General features: G+C 37.8%; 1 protein-coding gene across 3 annotated transcripts in view; it reads left to right on the top strand.

Moving 5' to 3' along the window:
* cep89 (centrosomal protein 89) overlaps positions 1–8,507 on the top strand; it is a 42,564-nt gene that overhangs the window by 32,980 nt on the left and 1,077 nt on the right. The gene's annotated exons all lie outside the window — the stretch shown is intronic.

Raw genomic sequence — 8,507 nt, 5'->3', positions numbered from 1 at the left:
CTTGTATTTCAGTCAATAATTAAAATAAAAAAATAAATTTAAAAAGTACTAGTTCCACTGACAGACTTTTTCACGTCAAAAATCTTTTTCTGTTTTAAGTGGAAAAAAAACTGCAGTATTGTTTACTTAAAACAAGCATATTTTTCTTGCTGAATTTCTACGTTTCTTTTGTCTCATTTCAAGTGTACTAAAATATTTACACTAGAAACTAGACAAGACTTCATGGACAAAAAAATAAAAAATAGTGTTTTTTTGTCAGTGTGCTAAACATTTTGGGGTTAAATTCTAGGAAGTGAAAAGGAAATGCTTTCTAGGGAGGAACTATATGTCATTTTATTTTAAGATATAAAATCAGCAGCAGCAACATAATGATTATATGCAATTCAATGGAGAGACGTTGGAGATAAAACGATCCACAGGAGGAGGAGGAAGGATCACTCTCACCGCGCTGACGGCTTTTTTTTCCCTATTTCTTGCAACTGTCTTTCAAAAATCATCTCCAGAAAGGAGAGTGAAACCCCAGACACGTCCCCGTCACATGTTGAATCCTGCTTTCAGGTTCACTGCAGGTTGCCACACCGAAATGCGATGCAGCGTGTCAGGAAGTTTCTCAACAGCATCATGATAAAAAGCAGTGAAGATGCTGCGGCGTTATTATGGGATGCCACCAGGGACATTAGCACCCCATAAGTTGTGACATGCTTCAGTCTGCCGAGGGAAGCGCAGTGGGAAGTCCAGGAGAGATTCTCGGGCAACCATATATGGATGGATTCATAAAAAAAACAAAAAAAAACAATCAGATTTATTTTGGTCAATATCAATAACAATGCCATTTAAAATAATTGTTCTATAAGTTTGAAAAGACAGGGCATCTTGGTGCAACTTGAAGAACCTTGAACTACTTTCAATATAACAGTCTCCTGTTATCTTTCTGTTTATTTTCTTTAATGTAGGCTGTTATATAAAACATAAAGGTAAAATAAAATCTGGGACATAGTGTTCTTCAACAGTTCCTCAATAGAAAAGCAAAGTGCTACATTGAAATTAAAATGTAAAATATACTGAAGCAGAAATTAACCTAACTTACAAAATAAATGAACTAGAAATAAATTCAAAAGAATAAAGTAAGAAAATGATTAATTGCCTTCACTTATTATAAATAAAACATTAAACATATGTGCTCACATTTTAGTGCAGCTACTGTAAGATTTTTATAGATTTCAATAAGATTAGATTAGACAAAATGTATACAATAAATGTCACTTAACATATCAAATCACAGTCTAAATTCCAGTTGTTGCTCAGGGGGGCAGACATGACCGCAAAGCAAATCTTTCATATTATTATTATTTTTTTTTAAATCTGTACCAGTCAAGAGACATCACAAAATGTGAAATGTCAAAAGTAATAACACAAAGAATCATTTTTCAGCTTTGCATTGTTTTTGTGTTTTGATATTGACTATGAAGGATAAACTGAGTTAATCACACAGCCCTGATGGCTGGAATAGATGGATGTGGTAAGACATGCTAGCGCAGATGCAGCAAATGAGGATCAAATCTTAATATACCCACCGTATTCACTGATGGGAATTTGGCTTCATCTGGATATATATTGTCTTTTCTCCAGATATAACTTTCTCAGCACTTTGGAGTGACATGTGGCCAATAAAAGGAGCAGCAATGTTTTTTTGTGGCAAGCATTAGCTTTAATCTTGCTATTTTTCAGCCTTAAATAAAGAACAGATTTGTTTGTTTTTTTCAAATAAATCTTAAATACTACCGTGTTGAATGGAAGGGTTTGAAAAAGAGATTGTTTATGCCGCACAGTTTGTGCAGCCTGTTAATAAACTTGCACTGTCAGTATGTTTTATATAAATATAGCACCCTTCTAATAATCAGATTGCTCCAGAAAAAAAAAAAAAAAAAACTCTCAACAATTCCCCTCTCTGTTTCTCCCACCGTGGGTCGGTCTGTTTTTAGATCCGTCTCCGGGCCTGATGCCCGCTGCTATCAAATGAAAGCAAGCTAATCAAATTGTCTGAAGAGTCGGCCCTGCGCTGCCTGGAGGGCATCTTAATGACGAATCACACACATTATCAGACGCATCTCTAACCAGGACGGCTTTACCCGATCTCAGGAAGGTCGTTCGTTCTTTTAATTCAGCCTCGCTTGCTTTGTAATTTATGTAGTAAAGTGCTACTATCGGCGCTATTCATCGGGTGGAAAAGGCAGCTGTGTTTTAGTAAATACACAGGACGAGATCCTATCAGCTGTGATTCAGCCTCTCTTATCACTGGCTGCCAGTCAGTTTGGTAATCGATTTGTAAGATTGCCCTGATCACCCATGTGCTCTGCATGGTTTATTTCTGAGACAAGTGGCTGAATAGTCGACCCTTTCAGAGAAATCGGACTAATAGGGGGATAAATAATATGAATTGAGATATTTTTTTGTATGAGAGGCTTAAGACATCTCTAAAGATGTCTTGTGATGCAATAAACCAAGATGTACGTTAGAGACAGATGTTTCTTTCTTTCCACATCAAGTTGCTTCCCATCCAGTCCATCCAGTTTCTCCTCAGTTTTACATATCAAGATAAAATAAAAAGTCAATGGCTCTCGCATACCTTATTAACCCTCCAGACTAATGACTATTATTGAAATTTGTTAATATACATTTGATGAGAACTTAACACTCTATTTATCAGTGTGAAAAACTAACAACTTCCTATAAGTTTTTGGTTGATTCAATTTTATTACAGGGAATCAACTTTTTTTTTTGGTAGCAATAGATGTATTAACTCACTTATAACTTTTACAAACCAGTAAACCGAACAGGTTAACTAGTTAAGAAGATTTTGCTCGGTGTTTTTTGGCCAATAAAACCAAGGGAAATAGAGCGTCCCATTTCTTTTTCGCCGTTTTTCTACATGTGTTGTGAACTTTTCAGAGGTGTGCCCCTAAACTTGCTTGCTGTGGTTAAATCCCTATAACCATTGACTCATCGGAAATGATTGAGAACAAATTCTGATTATAACTTAGAGCTTCCTCCCTAGCTCTGAGTTTTTGCTGTGTTTTTGACATGTTTCTAATCAGAAGCCCCTCATTAAACTGAGCTCAGGGTTTTACAGCCGAAAATCCCTTTAATGACACTGAGTGATACCAACTGTCTCAAAAGATATGTTATTAGGAAAACTTTTCCATCTTTGGCTCATTCGTGCGATCAGAGCAGAGTTGAACCTTGCCTCAGAAAGTGGTCGGCCTAATTAGACTTTTTCTGATAGCCATCCCCCGGACGCACAGTCAAGCTTTGCCAAGTCATTGGAACACACACCGGGGCCAAAATGTTACAGAAAAATCCTGTTTGTAGATAGGGTTTTTATAAAATACCCCTGGATTGTTTTTCCTTTTTGAGAAAATGCTTTAGCTTTGTTCTCAGGAAGAGGAGCGAAACTTTTCACCGTCTCCCTTCAGAAGAATCTTTCTGCGAGTCAGTCTCTGGTCCCTCTCATCCTCTGCTTTATATTCTGCCCCTGGTGCAGCCGCAGAGATGCTGATCGGTTGTGATTGCTGCCTGCCTCCGGGGAAGCGCCACGGCCCGAGACTTCATGGAGCTCTGGGGGTGGAAATTGAGCTTTCAGATCTTCGTTTTCCCTCCTCTAAACATAGTCTGCTCCTCCCACTGCTACCTAGCCACTCAACACATAAAGACTTGCTTCATATAAACAAAAAGCAACCTCCAAGTCAACAACCAAAGCTGGTAATTTGCTGATAAATTCCCCCATTTTCATTTAATTTGCTTTCAGCAGCCAACAAACTGAGACCCTGATTATATAAGCCATTGTCAGTAAGTTTAGAATCTGATTAAAATGCAGCAGGGTTTCGCAGGACTGAAGTCAGTGGATGGTTAGTATTGATTAGGAACTTCTTTAGTTCCTAATCCTTCAGTAAATCCAAGTAAATTACGACTTAAAAGATGTATTGTGGCAAATAATTAGCTTTCACTTATTAAAGGGGCAGTGCTATGTATTTTCTATGTTATCTTCAATTGTTAAAAAAAATGCTATATTTATCAAATGTAACTTACAAGAAATTTTGCTTTGTGGTTTAACTTCTGGAAATTGGGCCTCTGCCGCTTTAAAAACTCCTGCTCTTTCTGAAACTCCGCCTTCAGGAAGTCATCACAGCATCGCTCCTCTATCAACCCTTTAGCAGCGTTTTTACCACTGAGAAGAAGCTTGCATAATGAGCTCAGCAGATGTGCAGTTCTACCAGGTGTCTGCTAATTGCCACTGGCTAGTCTGAAGGAGCCGAGTGGGAAAGTCGTGGCGGAAGCTTTGAAGCCTGGAAACTGCAGCTCAGAGGAGAGGCTGCATCTGAAAGGTGGAGCCAGGTCCATCCAGCCGTTTTGCACAGTTGAATGGTTGCCATGGGAGATTAAAGGGTTTCTCAAACATTCATGAGAGAATCAAGGCAACACTCCAGGAATGTTTTTGATGAAGGAATAACAGTATAACATGATGTAAAACTCAAATATGTTGCTTTTACATAATACTGCCCCTTTAAAATATTGATTTTTAAGATAATATTAATAGTATTACTGTCAATTCTGTTCCAGCGTAGGCTTGAAACAGCCCTTCCTTCTGCTGTTGAGCACCTCAAAGTGCTGACAGTCATTTATGTTAATGTGTAGAGCTGGCCTCGAGCTTAAAATTCATAAAACTCAAGTACACAAACGATCATGCTGCAGAAGTTTTCTGTTCCTTCAGGCTCCCTCATTTGATCAGGGCCTACCTCGTCCGTCAGAGCCACTTTCCTCTCAAATCATTCTGCATTCACTACGAACCTGAGGCAGTTGCCAAGGACTATATTTCGCCTGCCCTCGCAATAACCTGCCAGTTAGAGAGACATGAAAAAGACGACTTAAACAGGCAGAGATGGGTGGCGGTTTTTTGTAGCAGCCGTTGTAAAAGATCCCCGTTTGTTATTTTACGGTCGTAGCAGCCTGTGGCGTTTGTAGCTTTAAGCCCGTAGTGAGTGAGAACCTGAATTAACATACAGGGGTAGTGCTTTGCTAACAGCAGCCTTCAGCACATAATTTCTAATCATGTTGTATCTCTGAACCCAGCACTGAGATGTTTCTTCTGCATCCAGCAGTTATAAAGCTCTTTACTTTATTATTCTTGTAATACTCATCAAAAACACAGTAGATCCAGTGGTTGAAGGCTAGTTCAAACACTCAATCAAATGTAGAAATACATTAAAATATGCATTCTGTCCTGATGATGAGGCTCCTTTTCTCATAGTAAAAGTTCTTTATGAAAATTACCCATAAGCATGTGTTATATATACTTTACATTAAGCCCATATTTCTGGTTTAAAATGTATTTTTTTTATATTGGACTGAAGTATTATTCTAATCTTTAATGTCTTGCTTGCGTTAGCTGTAAGTGGAAAATTATCATAATTTGCAAAATAAAGACTTGGAAAATATGAACCTGCATGTTATTAACCTATATCGAGATTGAGGATTGAGTGGCTGAAATGAATGAACTTCTCGGTAATTTTCTGATTTATTGAATTGACCATATGGAATGACTGCAGTGCAGATATCTAAAGACGCAATTGTACTTAGTGGCACGTAAGCCACACAGTGACTGGCAAATGTTTCAATATCCTTTTTTTTGTGGAATATCAACACAAAATATAGAATCATTGCTAAGTGGAAGGAGTAGGATACTACTTTCAAATGTGCAATTTTTAAATAAAGAATCTGCTTTCCACAGATTCCACTATTTCACAAAATCCCAACAAAATACATTGAAGTTTGTTGTTGTAACATGGCAGGATGTGAAAAACCTCAAAGGTCTTTCTCTTTTTTCTCTCTCTTTTTTTTGTAGAACCGTTTTTGCAAGGCACCATGTATATTTAATGCAGCAAAATACATCTTAGTGGGTCTGTGGTCACTGCAATCAAGCCAGTCTTCAGCAAGAGTTTCTCTCCATCACAGGCGCATTAATCTTTTTTCCTCTATGCTGAAGCAGCAGGGAATGTGAATGGCAAAACACTGGTTGCCATTGGTAACTGTTTGGATTGGATGTAATTAGCGAAGAATATGTGGTGGTTGTCACTCTGAGACGACAAGGGACAAAGTTTTTTTTCTTTTTGCTCACATTGAAACACATCAATAATAGAAAGAACAGTTTTATCTTTTTTTTCCTTCACAGTCTAGTCGACGTTCTCCAGATGGACTAGCAGTCGCTCTAAAGCTCAATGAATGACACTGAAGGAAACGAGTCCTTGACACCAAGCATCAATTGAGAGTTCCGATTTTTTATACACACAAATATATACATATATTTTCAGATTTTCACGTGGGGTTTTGAAATTCTGTAACCTTTTTGGCTAGGATCCGGTTATTAAAAGTCATTTGAAACACATGAAAAAGAATAAAATAATTATTTTACACCATCTCTTGTTACCATCTCTAATGGCCTCTAGTCCACAATGCCTGACACAGGTGCTTTACATAAACATGTATCAATAAATGTAAATCTTGTACATGGATTATATTGCTTGACAAATACAAAATGACCAAAATTGCCACTAATTATGTTTTAATTGACTTTATGTTACTTGCTGAGGGGCAATGTTGTGCATTAATGAACATTTTGAACAACACAAACGTAAATGCACCAATTTACAACCAAGGCTGATTTCCATTGTCTGCGTCCCTAACAAATGGTGCAAGCTAAATTATTGAAAATTATAGTAGTAAAAAAAAAAAGAAAGACGAACCAACAAGGGAAGAATGCATCAAGATTAATTTACAATGCCACTAAATATGCCATAAATATATATGCGGTTCATATACGTTTGACAGGATTACCTCATGTGGCAAAAGCGTTAATGTTCTCCTCAACACTGCCTTCCAGATAATTATTTACGTTGCGATTAGAAAGTATTTGACCTCTTACAGATTTCTTCAACAATAGTCCAGGAGATCCCAAAAATAAAAAACGAGAACAATTTTTAGCACTGCCGTCTGAAACTAGTGTCATTATCTAGAGTAAAATACGTCCTGTACCAACACAAACCGAAAGGCCACTCAGCGAGGAGGAAGCCATTACTCTAAAAGAAATGTAAGAAATCCAGAGTGCAGTTTACAAATGCACACATGGACACAAAACTTTGTTTTTGGAGAGATGTCCTGTAGTCTGATGAAACAAAAGTGGAACTGCTTGGCCATAATGACTATTGATATTTCTGAAGGAAAAACCGTGATAATTGTTCCATCCTAACTGTGAAGTACGATGGGACAGGAGGAACTGGTACACTTCATGAAATAAAATAGAAAGAACATTGAAGAAACATCTAAAGACATAAGTCAGGAAGTCAAAGCTTGGGTGCAAATTGGTTTTCCAAATGGACAATGACTGTCAACGTGCAGCCAAAGTAGTTACAAAGTGACTTAAGAACATCACAATAATGCACCTTTCCCCTATCTCCCATTTACACTGTTGGGATCAAAGTCAACGTTTAGGTGTGGCCATCACAAAGCCCTGACCGCAACCAATATTGAATTGTGGGTAGATCTGAAAAGGTCTCGGTCGCACCAGTTCTATCAGGAGGAATGGACCAGAAATCCAGCAAACTATTGTGAGAAACTAGGGGAAGAAAACCAAAGTCATTCAGTTCAAAGACAATTCTACCAAATGCTGAGGAAATGTATGTAAACTTTTGATTTTGAAGACATTGATAATAAATCTCTTAAGATATGATCTTCCTCGTAACTGTGACATTTAGAAAGTAGAAATAATATTGATAATTAGAAACATAAATGCTGTTTTACAGCAGAAAATCCAGACGGACAATGCCTGACCGTCAGTTTGTGACCTTATGTTCAAACATATTCAAACATAAACGATCTGGAGCAGAGAAGTAATTTAAACTTAGAATGACTTTAAAAATGTTTTGGAGAGGCCTAGTCAAGATCAGGACCTCCTTCTCACTGACAGGCAGTGGCCTTAGAAGCCTCCGTTGTGGTGGAAGTACAAAATCTCTGCAAAGAAAAGCGGATCAAACTTCCTCCACAGTGATGTAAAAAACTGCTTAATCGTAATTGTCAATAGTTTTGTCAGATAGTTTTGGATATCGGATAGCTTTTATCCACGTTCTCTGTCTGATATTAACAGTTGTTTGATTTTGTACAAGATTTTAGAGAGACAAAAAAGGAAAAACTGAATCTGTAAGAAGGTAGATACTATTTCGGCACTTTGGTACCGTTTAGAAAACCGAGCAGCACTGTCTTCTTACAGCCATAAACCCGCTCGCTATTTAAACTGCTGAAACCAATGTGCCGCAAAATTCAGTAGGAATACCTGGCTTTCCACCACAGTGTCACAATTGCCTTGACAGTTACGCCTGTCTCACTGTGGAAATCAGCAGACACCCTCCGGCTCGCTCAAAGGCCAATAAGCAACAGCCGAAGAAATCTTCAAATTTATT

The sequence above is a fragment of the Xiphophorus maculatus genome, chromosome 4, assembly GCF_002775205.1.
Source record: "Xiphophorus maculatus strain JP 163 A chromosome 4, X_maculatus-5.0-male, whole genome shotgun sequence".
NCBI classification, from domain to species: domain Eukaryota; kingdom Metazoa; phylum Chordata; class Actinopteri; order Cyprinodontiformes; family Poeciliidae; genus Xiphophorus; species Xiphophorus maculatus.
This window is presented reverse-complemented; position numbering and strand designations above follow the sequence as displayed.